The sequence below is a fragment of the Salmo salar genome, chromosome ssa17, assembly GCF_905237065.1.
Source record: "Salmo salar chromosome ssa17, Ssal_v3.1, whole genome shotgun sequence".
NCBI lineage: Eukaryota > Metazoa > Chordata > Actinopteri > Salmoniformes > Salmonidae > Salmo > Salmo salar.
The window spans coordinates 19,885,001-19,898,227 of record NC_059458.1 but is presented as its reverse complement, the minus strand read 5'-3'; the positions used below and the strand labels follow the sequence as shown (position 1 = coordinate 19,898,227).

Here is a 13,227-nt window from a genome sequence, read left to right as displayed (position 1 = left end):
GTATTTAACTCTCTCTAAAGGTAGACCAGGTCAGTGTGTGTATGTAATGTAGTATTTAACTCTCTCTCTCTAAAGGTAGACCAGGTCAGTGTGTGTATGTAATGTAGTATTTAACTCTCTCTCTCTAAAGGTAGACCAGGTCAGTGTGTGTATGTAATGTAGTATTTAACTCTCTCTCTAAAGGTAGACCAGGTCAGTGTGTGTATGTAATGTAGTATTTAACTCTCTCTCTCTAAAGGTAGACCAGGTCAGTGTGTGTATGTAATGTAGTATTTAACTCTCTCTAAAGGTAGACCAGGTCAGTGTGTGTATGTAATGTAGTATTTAACTCTCTCTCTCTCTCTCTCTCTAAATGTAGACCAGGTCAGTGTGTGTATGTAATGTAGTATTTAACTCTCTCTAAAGGTAGACCAGGTCAGTGTGTGTATGTAATGTAGTATTTAACTCTCTCTCTCTAAAGGTAGACCAGGTCAGTGTGTGTATGTAATGTAGTATTTAACTCTCTCTCTAAAGGTAGACCAGGTCAGTGTGTGTATGTAATGTAGTATTTAACTCTCTCTCTCTAAAGGTAGACCAGGTCAGTGTGTGTATGTAATGTAGTATTTAACTCTCTCTCTCTAAAGGTAGACCAGGTCAGTGTGTGTATGTAATGTAGTATTTAACTCTCTCTCTCTAAAGGTAGACCAGGTCAGTGTGTGTATGTAATGTAGTATTTAACTCTCTCTCTCTCTAAAGGTAGACCAGGTCAGTGTGTGTATGTAATGTAGTATTTAACTCTCTAAAGGTAGACCAGGTCAGTGTGTGTATGTAATGTAGTATTTAACTCTCTCTCTCTAAAGGTAGACCAGGTCAGTGTGTGTATGTAATGTAGTATTTAACTCTCTCTCTCTAAAGGTAGACCAGGTCAGTGTGTGTATGTAATGTAGTATTTAACTCTCTCTCTCTAAAGGTAGACCAGGTCAGTGTGTGTATGTAATGTAGTATTTAACTCTCTCTCTCTAAAGGTAGACCAGGTCAGTGTGTGTATGTAATGTAGTATTTAACTCTCTCTCTCTAAAGGTAGACCAGGTCAGTGTGTGTATGTAATGTAGTATTTAACTCTCTCTCTCAAAGGTAGACCAGGTCAGTGTGTGTATGTAATGTAGTATTTAACTCTCTCTCTAAAGGTAGACCAGGTCAGTGTGTGTATGTAATGTAGTATTTAACTCTCTCTCTCTAAAGGTAGACCAGGTCAGTGTGTGTATGTAATGTAGTATTTAACTCTCTCTCTCTAAAGGTAGACCAGGTCAGTGTGTGTATGTAATGTAGTATTTAACTCTCTCTCTCTTAAAGGTAGACCAGGTCAGTGTGTGTATGTAATGTAGTATTTAACTCTCTCTCTAAAGGTAGACCAGGTCAGTGTGTGTATGTAATGTAGTATTTAACTCTCTCTCTCTAAAGGTAGACCAGGTCAGTGTGTGTATGTAATGTAGTATTTAACTCTCTCTCTCTAAAGGTAGACCAGGTCAGTGTGTGTATGTAATGTAGTATTTAACTCTCTCTCTAAAGGTAGACCAGGTCAGTGTGTGTATGTAATGTAGTATTTAACTCTCTCTCTCTAAAGGTAGACCAGGTCAGTGTGTGTATGTAATGTAGTATTTAACTCTCTCTCTAAAGGTAGACCAGGTCAGTGTGTGTATGTAATGTAGTATTTAACTCTCTCTCTCTAAAGGTAGACCAGGTCAGTGTGTGTATGTAATGTAGTATTTAACTCTCTCTCTCTAAAGGTAGACCAGGTCAGTGTGTGTATGTAATGTAGTATTTAACTCTCTCTCTAAAGGTAGACCAGGTCAGTGTGTGTATGTAATGTAGTATTTAACTCTCTCTCTCTAAAGGTAGACCAGGTCAGTGTGTGTATGTAATGTAGTATTTAACTCTCTCTCTAAAGGTAGACCAGGTCAGTGTGTGTATGTAATGTAGTATTTAACTCTCTCTCTCTAAAGGTAGACCAGGTCAGTGTGTGTATGTAATGTAGTATTTAACTCTCTCTCTCTAAAGGTAGACCAGGTCAGTGTGTGTATGTAATGTAGTATTTAACTCTCTCTCTCTAAAGGTAGACCAGGTCAGTGTGTGTATGTAATGTAGTATTTAACTCTCTCTCTCAAAGGTAGACCAGGTCAGTGTGTGTATGTAATGTAGTATTTAACTCTCTCTCTCTAAAGGTAGACCAGGTCAGTGTGTGTATGTAATGTAGTATTTAACTCTCTCTCTCTAAAGGTAGACCAGGTCAGTGTGTGTATGTAATGTAGTATTTAACTCTCTCTCTCTAAAGGTAGACCAGGTCAGTGTGTGTATGTAATGTAGTATTTAACTCTCTCTCTAAAGGTAGACCAGGTCAGTGTGTGTATGTAATGTAGTATTTAACTCTCTCTCTCTAAAGGTAGACCAGGTCAGTGTGTGTATGTAATGTAGTATTTAACTCTCTCTCTCTAAAGGTAGACCAGGTCAGTGTGTGTATGTAATGTAGTATTTAACTCTCTCTCTCTAAAGGTAGACCAGGTCAGTGTGTGTATGTAATGTAGTATTTAACTCTCTCTCTCTAAAGGTAGACCAGGTCAGTGTGTGTATGTAATGTAGTATTTAACTCTCTCTCTCTAAAGGTAGACCAGGTCAGTGTGTGTATGTAATGTAGTATTTAACTCTCTCTCTCTAAAGGTAGACCAGGTCAGTGTGTGTATGTAATGTAGTATTTAACTCTCTCTCTCTAAAGGTAGACCAGGTCAGTGTGTGTATGTAATGTAGTATTTAACTCTCTCTCTCTAAAGGTAGACCAGGTCAGTGTGTGTATGTAATGTAGTATTTAACTCTCTCTCTCTAAAGGTAGACCAGGTCAGTGTGTGTATGTAATGTAGTATTTAACTCTCTCTCTCCAAAGGTAGACCAGGTCAGTGTGTGTATGTAATGTAGTATTTAACTCTCTCTCTCTAAAGGTAGACCAGGTCAGTGTGTGTATGTAATGTAGTATTTAACTCTCTCTCTCTCTAAAGGTAGACCAGGTCAGTGTGTGTATGTAATGTAGTATTTAACTCTCTCTCTCTAAAGGTAGACCAGGTCAGTGTGTGTATGTAATGTAGTATTTAACTCTCTCTCTCTAAAGGTAGACCAGGTCAGTGTGTGTATGTAATGTAGTATTTAACTCTCTCTCTCTAAAGGTAGACCAGGTCAGTGTGTGTATGTAATGTAGTATTTAACTCTCTCTCTCTAAAGGTAGACCAGGTCAGTGTGTGTATGTAATGTAGTATTTAACTCTCTCTCTCAAAGGTAGACCAGGTCAGTGTGTGTATGTAATGTAGTATTTAACTCTCTCTCTCTAAAGGTAGACCAGGTCAGTGTGTGTATGTAATGTAGTATTTAACTCTCTCTCTCTAAAGGTAGACCAGGTCAGTGTGTGTATGTAATGTAGTATTTACTCTCTCTCTCTAAAGGTAGACCAGGTCAGTGTGTGTATGTAATGTAGTATTTAACTCTCTCTCTCTAAAGGTAGACCAGGTCAGTGTGTGTATGTAATGTAGTATTTAACTCTCTCTCTCTAAAGGTAGACCAGGTCAGTGTGTGTATGTAATGTAGTATTTAACTCTCTCTCTCTAAAGGTAGACCAGGTCAGTGTGTGTATGTAATGTAGTATTTAACTCTCTCTCTAAAGGTAGACCAGGTCAGTGTGTGTATGTAATGTAGTATTTAACTCTCTCTCTCTAAAGGTAGACCAGGTCAGTGTGTGTATGTAATGTAGTATTTAACTCTCTCTCTCTAAAGGTAGACCAGGTCAGTGTGTGTATGTAATGTAGTATTTAACTCTCTCTCTCTAAAGGTAGACCAGGTCAGTGTGTGTATGTAATGTAGTATTTAACTCTCTCTCTCTAAAGGTAGACCAGGTCAGTGTGTGTATGTAATGTAGTATTTAACTCTCTCTCTCTAAAGGTAGACCAGGTCAGTGTGTGTATGTAATGTAGTATTTAACTCTCTCTCTCTAAAGGTAGACCAGGTCAGTGTGTGTATGTAATGTAGTATTTAACTCTCTCTCTCAAAGGTAGACCAGGTCAGTGTGTGTATGTAATGTAGTATTTAACTCTCTCTCTCTAAAGGTAGACCAGGTCAGTGTGTGTATGTAATGTAGTATTTAACTCTCTCTCTCTAAAGGTAGACCAGGTCAGTGTGTGTATGTAATGTAGTATTTAACTCTCTCTCTCTAAAGGTAGACCAGGTCAGTGTGTGTATGTAATGTAGTATTTAACTCTCTCTCTCTAAAGGTAGACCAGGTCAGTGTGTGTATGTAATGTAGTATTTAACTCTCTCTCTCTAAAGGTAGACCAGGTCAGTGTGTGTATGTAATGTAGTATTTAACTCTCTCTCTCTAAAGGTAGACCAGGTCAGTGTGTGTATGTAATGTAGTATTTAACTCTCTCTCTCTAAAGGTAGACCAGGTCAGTGTGTGTATGTAATGTAGTATTTAACTCTCTCTCTCTAAAGGTAGACCAGGTCAGTGTGTGTATGTAATGTAGTATTTAACTCTCTCTCTCTAAAGGTAGACCAGGTCAGTGTGTGTATGTAATGTAGTATTTAACTCTCTCTCTAAAGGTAGACCAGGTCAGTGTGTGTATGTAATGTAGTATTTAACTCTCTCTCTCTAAAGGTAGACCAGGTCAGTGTGTGTATGTAATGTAGTATTTAACTCTCTCTCTCTAAAGGTAGACCAGGTCAGTGTGTGTATGTAATGTAGTATTTAACTCTCTCTCTCTAAAGGTAGACCAGGTCAGTGTGTGTATGTAATGTAGTATTTAACTCTCTCTCTCTAAAGGTAGACCAGGTCAGTGTGTGTATGTAATGTAGTATTTAACTCTCTCTCTCTAAAGGTAGACCAGGTCAGTGTGTGTATGTAATGTAGTATTTAACTCTCTCTCTCTAAAGGTAGACCAGGTCAGTGTGTGTATGTAATGTAGTATTTAACTCTCTCTCTCTAAAGGTAGACCAGGTCAGTGTGTGTATGTAATGTAGTATTTAACTCTCTCTCTCTAAAGGTAGACCAGGTCAGTGTGTGTATGTAATGTAGTATTTAACTCTCTCTCTCTAAAGGTAGACCAGGTCAGTGTGTGTATGTAATGTAGTATTTAACTCTCTCTCTCTAAAGGTAGACCAGGTCAGTGTGTGTATGTAATGTAGTATTTAACTCTCTCTCTCTAAAGGTAGACCAGGTCAGTGTGTGTATGTAATGTAGTATTTAACTCTCTCTCTCTAAAGGTAGACCAGGTCAGTGTGTGTATGTAATGTAGTATTTAACTCTCTCTCTCTAAAGGTAGACCAGGTCAGTGTGTGTATGTAATGTAGTATTTAACTCTCTCTCTAAAGGTAGACCAGGTCAGTGTGTGTATGTAATGTAGTATTTAACTCTCTCTCTCTAAAGGTAGACCAGGTCAGTGTGTGTATGTAATGTAGTATTTAACTCTCTCTCTCAAAGGTAGACCAGGTCAGTGTGTGTATGTAATGTAGTATTTAACTCTCTCTCTTAAAGGTAGACCAGGTCAGTGTGTGTATGTAATGTAGTATTTAACTCTCTCTCTCTAAAGGTAGACCAGGTCAGTGTGTGTATGTAATGTAGTATTTAACTCTCTCTCTAAAGGTAGACCAGGTCAGTGTGTGTATGTAATGTAGTATTTAACTCTCTCTCTCTAAAGGTAGACCAGGTCAGTGTGTGTATGTAATGTAGTATTTAACTCTCTCTCTCTAAAGGTAGACCAGGTCAGTGTGTGTATGTAATGTAGTATTTAACTCTCTCTCTCTAAAGGTAGACCAGGTCAGTGTGTGTATGTAATGTAGTATTTAACTCTCTCTCTCTAAAGGTAGACCAGGTCAGTGTGTGTATGTAATGTAGTATTTAACTCTCTCTCTCTAAAGGTAGACCAGGTCAGTGTGTGTATGTAATGTAGTATTTAACTCTCTCTCTCTAAAGGTAGACCAGGTCAGTGTGTGTATGTAATGTAGTATTTAACTCTCTCTCTCTAAAGGTAGACCAGGTCAGTGTGTGTATGTAATGTAGTATTTAACTCTCTCTCTCTAAAGGTAGACCAGGTCAGTGTGTGTATGTAATGTAGTATTTAACTCTCTCTCTCTAAAGGTAGACCAGGTCAGTGTGTGTATGTAATGTAGTATTTAACTCTCTCTCTCTAAAGGTAGACCAGGTCAGTGTGTGTATGTAATGTAGTATTTAACTCTCTCTCTCTAAAGGTAGACCAGGTCAGTGTGTGTATGTAATGTAGTATTTAACTCTCTCTCTAAAGGTAGACCAGGTCAGTGTGTGTATGTAATGTAGTATTTAACTCTCTCTCTCTAAAGGTAGACCAGGTCAGTGTGTGTATGTAATGTAGTATTTAACTCTCTCTCTCTAAAGGTAGACCAGGTCAGTGTGTGTATGTAATGTAGTATTTAACTCTCTCTCTCTAAAGGTAGACCAGGTCAGTGTGTGTATGTAATGTAGTATTTAACTCTCTCTCTCTAAAGGTAGACCAGGTCAGTGTGTGTATGTAATGTAGTATTTAACTCTCTCTCTCTAAAGGTAGACCAGGTCAGTGTGTGTATGTAATGTAGTATTTAACTCTCTCTCTCTAAAGGTAGACCAGGTCAGTGTGTGTATGTAATGTAGTATTTAACTCTCTCTCTCTAAAGGTAGACCAGGTCAGTGTGTGTATGTAATGTAGTATTTAACTCTCTCTCTCTAAAGGTAGACCAGGTCAGTGTGTGTATGTAATGTAGTATTTAACTCTCTCTCTCTAAAGGTAGACCAGGTCAGTGTGTGTATGTAATGTAGTATTTAACTCTCTCTCTCTAAAGGTAGACCAGGTCAGTGTGTGTATGTAATGTAGTATTTAACTCTCTCTCTAAAGGTAGACCAGGTCAGTGTGTGTATGTAATGTAGTATTTAACTCTCTCTCTCTAAAGGTAGACCAGGTCAGTGTGTGTATGTAATGTAGTATTTAACTCTCTCTCTCTAAAGGTAGACCAGGTCAGTGTGTGTATGTAATGTAGTATTTAACTCTCTCTCTCAAAGGTAGACCAGGTCAGTGTGTGTATGTAATGTAGTATTTAACTCTCTCTCTCTAAAGGTAGACCAGGTCAGTGTGTGTATGTAATGTAGTATTTAACTCTCTCTCTCTAAAGGTAGACCAGGTCAGTGTGTGTATGTAATGTAGTATTTAACTCTCTCTCTCTAAAGGTAGACCAGGTCAGTGTGTGTATGTAATGTAGTATTTAACTCTCTCTCTAAAGGTAGACCAGGTCAGTGTGTGTATGTAATGTAGTATTTAACTCTCTCTCTCTAAAGGTAGACCAGGTCAGTGTGTGTATGTAATGTAGTATTTAACTCTCTCTCTCTAAAGGTAGACCAGGTCAGTGTGTGTATGTAATGTAGTATTTAACTCTCTCTCTAAAGGTAGACCAGGTCAGTGTGTGTATGTAATGTAGTATTTAACTCTCTCTCTCTAAAGGTAGACCAGGTCAGTGTGTGTATGTAATGTAGTATTTAACTCTCTCTCTCTAAAGGTAGACCAGGTCAGTGTGTGTATGTAATGTAGTATTTAACTCTCTCTCTCTAAAGGTAGACCAGGTCAGTGTGTGTATGTAATGTAGTATTTAACTCTCTCTCTCTAAAGGTAGACCAGGTCAGTGTGTGTATGTAATGTAGTATTTAACTCTCTCTCTCTAAAGGTAGACCAGGTCAGTGTGTGTATGTAATGTAGTATTTAACTCTCTCTCTAAAGGTAGACCAGGTCAGTGTGTGTATGTAATGTAGTATTTAACTCTCTCTCTCTAAAGGTAGACCAGGTCAGTGTGTGTATGTAATGTAGTATTTAACTCTCTCTCTCAAAGGTAGACCAGGTCAGTGTGTGTATGTAATGTAGTATTTAACTCTCTCTCTCTAAAGGTAGACCAGGTCAGTGTGTGTATGTAATGTAGTATTTAACTCTCTCTCTCTAAAGGTAGACCAGGTCAGTGTGTGTATGTAATGTAGTATTTAACTCTCTCTCTCTAAAGGTAGACCAGGTCAGTGTGTGTATGTAATGTAGTATTTAACTCTCTCTCTCTAAAGGTAGACCAGGTCAGTGTGTGTATGTAATGTAGTATTTAACTCTCTCTCTCTAAAGGTAGACCAGGTCAGTGTGTGTATGTAATGTAGTATTTAACTCTCTCTCTCTAAAGGTAGACCAGGTCAGTGTGTGTATGTAATGTAGTATTTAACTCTCTCTCTCTAAAGGTAGACCAGGTCAGTGTGTGTATGTAATGTAGTATTTAACTCTCTCTCTCTAAAGGTAGACCAGGTCAGTGTGTGTATGTAATGTAGTATTTAACTCTCTCTCTCTAAAGGTAGACCAGGTCAGTGTGTGTATGTAATGTAGTATTTAACTCTCTCTCTAAAGGTAGACCAGGTCAGTGTGTGTATGTAATGTAGTATTTAACTCTCTCTCTCTAAAGGTAGACCAGGTCAGTGTGTGTATGTAATGTAGTATTTAACTCTCTCTCTCTAAAGGTAGACCAGGTCAGTGTGTGTATGTAATGTAGTATTTAACTCTCTCTCTCTAAAGGTAGACCAGGTCAGTGTGTGTATGTAATGTAGTATTTAACTCTCTCTCTCTAAAGGTAGACCAGGTCAGTGTGTGTATGTAATGTAGTATTTAACTCTCTCTCTCTAAAGGTAGACCAGGTCAGTGTGTGTATGTAATGTAGTATTTAACTCTCTCTCTCTAAAGGTAGACCAGGTCAGTGTGTGTATGTAATGTAGTATTTAACTCTCTCTCTCTAAAGGTAGACCAGGTCAGTGTGTGTATGTAATGTAGTATTTAACTCTCTCTCTCTAAAGGTAGACCAGGTCAGTGTGTGTATGTAATGTAGTATTTAACTCTCTCTCTCTAAAGGTAGACCAGGTCAGTGTGTGTATGTAATGTAGTATTTAACTCTCTCTCTCTAAAGGTAGACCAGGTCAGTGTGTGTATGTAATGTAGTATTTAACTCTCTCTCTCTAAAGGTAGACCAGGTCAGTGTGTGTATGTAATGTAGTATTTAACTCTCTCTCTCTAAAGGTAGACCAGGTCAGTGTGTGTATGTAATGTAGTATTTAACTCTCTCTCTCTAAAGGTAGACCAGGTCAGTGTGTGTATGTAATGTAGTATTTAACTCTCTCTCTCTAAAGGTAGACCAGGTCAGTGTGTGTATGTAATGTAGTATTTAACTCTCTCTCTAAAGGTAGACCAGGTCAGTGTGTGTATGTAATGTAGTATTTAACTCTCTCTCTCTAAAGGTAGACCAGGTCAGTGTGTGTATGTAATGTAGTATTTAACTCTCTCTCTCTAAAGGTAGACCAGGTCAGTGTGTGTATGTAATGTAGTATTTAACTCTCTCTCTAAAGGTAGACCAGGTCAGTGTGTGTATGTAATGTAGTATTTAACTCTCTCTCTCTAAAGGTAGACCAGGTCAGTGTGTGTATGTAATGTAGTATTTAACTCTCTCTCTCTAAAGGTAGACCAGGTCAGTGTGTGTATGTAATGTAGTATTTAACTCTCTCTCTCTAAAGGTAGACCAGGTCAGTGTGTGTATGTAATGTAGTATTTAACTCTCTCTCTCTAAAGGTAGACCAGGTCAGTGTGTGTATGTAATGTAGTATTTAACTCTCTCTCTAAAGGTAGACCAGGTCAGTGTGTGTATGTAATGTAGTATTTAACTCTCTCTCTCTAAAGGTAGACCAGGTCAGTGTGTGTATGTAATGTAGTATTTAACTCTCTCTCTCTAAAGGTAGACCAGGTCAGTGTGTGTATGTAATGTAGTATTTAACTCTCTCTCTCTAAAGGTAGACCAGGTCAGTGTGTGTATGTAATGTAGTATTTAACTCTCTCTCTCTAAAGGTAGACCAGGTCAGTGTGTGTATGTAATGTAGTATTTAACTCTCTCTCTCTCTAAAGGTAGACCAGGTCAGTGTGTGTATGTAATGTAGTATTTAACGCTCTCTCTCTAAAGGTAGACCAGGTCAGTGTGTGTATGTAATGTAGTATTTAACTCTCTCTCTCTAAAGGTAGACCAGGTCAGTGTGTGTATGTAATGTAGTATTTAACTCTCTCTCTCTAAAGGTAGACCAGGTCAGTGTGTGTATGTAATGTAGTATTTAACTCTCTCTCTAAAGGTAGACCAGGTCAGTGTGTGTATGTAATGTAGTATTTAACTCTCTCTAAAGGTAGACCAGGTCAGTGTGTGTATGTAATGTAGTATTTAACTCTCTCTCTCTCTAAAGGTAGACCAGGTCAGTGTGTGTATGTAATGTAGTATTTAACTCTCTCTCTCTAAAGGTAGACCAGGTCAGTGTGTGTATGTAATGTAGTATTTAACTCTCTCTCTCTAAAGGTAGACCAGGTCAGTGTGTGTATGTAATGTAGTATTTAACTCTCTCTCTCTAAAGGTAGACCAGGTCAGTGTGTGTATGTAATGTAGTATTTAACTCTCTCTCTCTCTAAAGGTAGACCAGGTCAGTGTGTGTATGTAATGTAGTATTTAACTCTCTCTCGCTAAAGGTAGACCAGGTCAGTGTGTGTATGTAATGTAGTATTTAACTCTCTCTCTCTCTAAAGGTAGACCAGGTCAGTGTGTGTATGTAATGTAGTATTTAACTCTCTCTCTCTAAAGGTAGACCAGGTCAGTGTGTGTATGTAATGTAGTATTTAACTCTCTCTCTCTAAAGGTAGACCAGGTCAGTGTGTGTATGATAATGTAGTATTTAACTCTCTCTAAAGGTGGACCAGGTCAGTGTGTGTATGTAATGTAGTATTTAACTCTCTCTCTCTAAAGGTAGACCAGGTCAGTGTGTGTATGTAATGTAGTATTTAACTCTCTCTCTCTCTAAAGGTAGACCAGGTCAGTGTGTGTATGTAATGTAGTATTTAACTCTCTCTCGCTAAAGGTAGACCAGGTCAGTGTGTGTATGTAATGTAGTATTTAACTCTCTCTCTCTCTAAAGGTAGACCAGGTCAGTGTGTGTATGATAATGTAGTATTTAACTCTCTCTAAAGGTAGACCAGGTCAGTGTGTGTATGTAATGTAGTATTTAACTCTCTCTCTCTAAAGGTAGACCAGGTCAGTGTGTGTATGTAATGTAGTATTTAACTCTCTCTCTCTAAAGGTAGACCAGGTCAGTGTGTGTATGTAATGTAGTATTTAACTCTCTCTCTCTAAAGGTAGACCAGGTCAGTGTGTGTATGATAATGTAGTATTTAACTCTCTCTAAAGGTAGACCAGGTCAGTGTGTGTATGTAATGTAGTATTTAACTCTCTCTCTCTAAAGGTAGACCAGGTCAGTGTGTGTATGTAATGTAGTATTTAACTCTCTCTCTCTCTAAAGGTAGACCAGGTCAGTGTGTGTATGTAATGTAGTATTTAACTCTCTCTAAAGGTAGACCAGGTGAGTGTGTGTATGTAATGTATTATTTAACTCTCTCTCTCTAAAGGTAGACCAGGTCAGTGTGTGTATGTAATGTAGTATTTAACTCTCTCTAAAGGTAGACCAGGTCAGTGTGTGTATGTAATGTAGTATTTAACTCTCTCTAAAGGTAGACCAGGTGAGTGTGTGTATGTAATGTATTATTTAACTCTCTCTCTCTAAAGGTAGACCAGGTCAGTGTGTGTATGTAATGTAGTATTTAACTCTCTCTAAAGGTAGACCAGGTCAGTGTGTGTATGTAATGTAGTATTTAACTCTCTCTAAAGGTAGACCAGGTCAGTGTGTGTATGTAATGTAGTATTTAACTCTCTCTAAAGGTAGACCAGGTCAGTGTGTGTATGTAATGTAGTATTTAACTCTCTCTCTCTCTAAAGGTAGACCAGGTCAGTGTGTGTATGTAATGTAGTATTTAACTCTCTCTAAAGGTAGACCAGGTCAGTGTGTGTATGTAATGTAGTATTTAACTCTCTCTAAAGGTAGACCAGGTCAGTGTGTGTATGTAATGTAGTATTTAACTCTCTCTCTCTAAATGTAGACCAGGTCAGTGTGTGTATGTAATGTAGTATTTAACTCTCTCTCTCTCTCTCTAAAGGTAGACCAGGTCAGTGTGTGTATGTAATGTAGTATTTAACTCTCTCTCTCTAAAGGTAGACCAGGTCAGTGTGTGTATGTAATGTAGTATTTAACTCTCTCTCTCTCTCTAAAGGTAGACCAGGTCAGTGTGTGTATGTAATGTAGTATTTATCTCTCTAATGGTAGACCAGGTCAGTGTGTGTATGTAATGTAGTATTTAACTCTCTCTAAAGGTAGACCAGGTCAGTGTGTGTATGTAATGTAGTATTTAACTCTCTAATGGTACACCAGGTCAGTGTGTGTATGTAATGTAGTATTTAACTCTCTCTCTCTAAAGGTAGACCAGGTCAGTGTGTGTATGTAATGTAGTATTTAACTCTCTCTCTCTCTCTAAAGGTAGACCAGGTCAGTGTGTGTATGTAATGTAGTATTTAACTCTCTCTAAAGGTAGACCAGGTCAGTGTGTGTATGTAATGTAGTATTTATCTCTCTAATGGTAGACCAGGTCAGTGTGTGTATGTAATGTAGTATTTAACTCTCTCTAAAGGTAGACCAGGTCAGTGTGTGTATGTAATGTAGTATTTAACTCTCTAATGGTACACCAGGTCAGTGTGTGTATGTAATGTAGTATTTAACTCTCTCTAAAGGTAGACCAGGTCAGTGTGTGTATGTAATGTAGTATTTAACTCTCTCTCTCTCTCTCTAAAGGTAGACCAGGTCAGTGTGTGTATGTAATGTAGTATTTAACTCTCTCTAAAGGTAGACCAGGTCAGTGTGTGTATGTAATGTAGTATCTAACTCTCTCTCTCTAAAGGTAGACCAGGTCAGTGTGTGTATGTAATGTAGTATTTAACTCTCTCTCTCTAAAGGTAGACCAGGTCAGTGTGTGTATGTAATGTAGTATTTAACTCTCTAATAGTAGACCAGGTCAGTGTGTGTATGTAATGTAGTATTTAACTCTCTCTCTCTCTCTAAAGGTAGACCAGGTCAGTGTGTGTATGTAATGTAGTATTTAACTCTCTCTCTCTCTCTCTAAAGGTAGACCAGGTCAGTGTGTGTATGTAATGTAGTATTTAACTCTCTCTCTCTAAAGGTAGACCAGGTCAGTGTGTGTATGTAATGTAGTATTTAACTCTCTCTAAAGGTAG

General features: G+C 38.1%; 1 protein-coding gene across 2 annotated transcripts in view; it reads left to right on the top strand.

Moving 5' to 3' along the window:
* Positions 1-13,227, top strand: part of LOC106591582 (fibronectin type III domain-containing protein 3B) — a 224,477-nt gene that overhangs the window by 80,493 nt on the left and 130,757 nt on the right. The gene's annotated exons all lie outside the window — the stretch shown is intronic.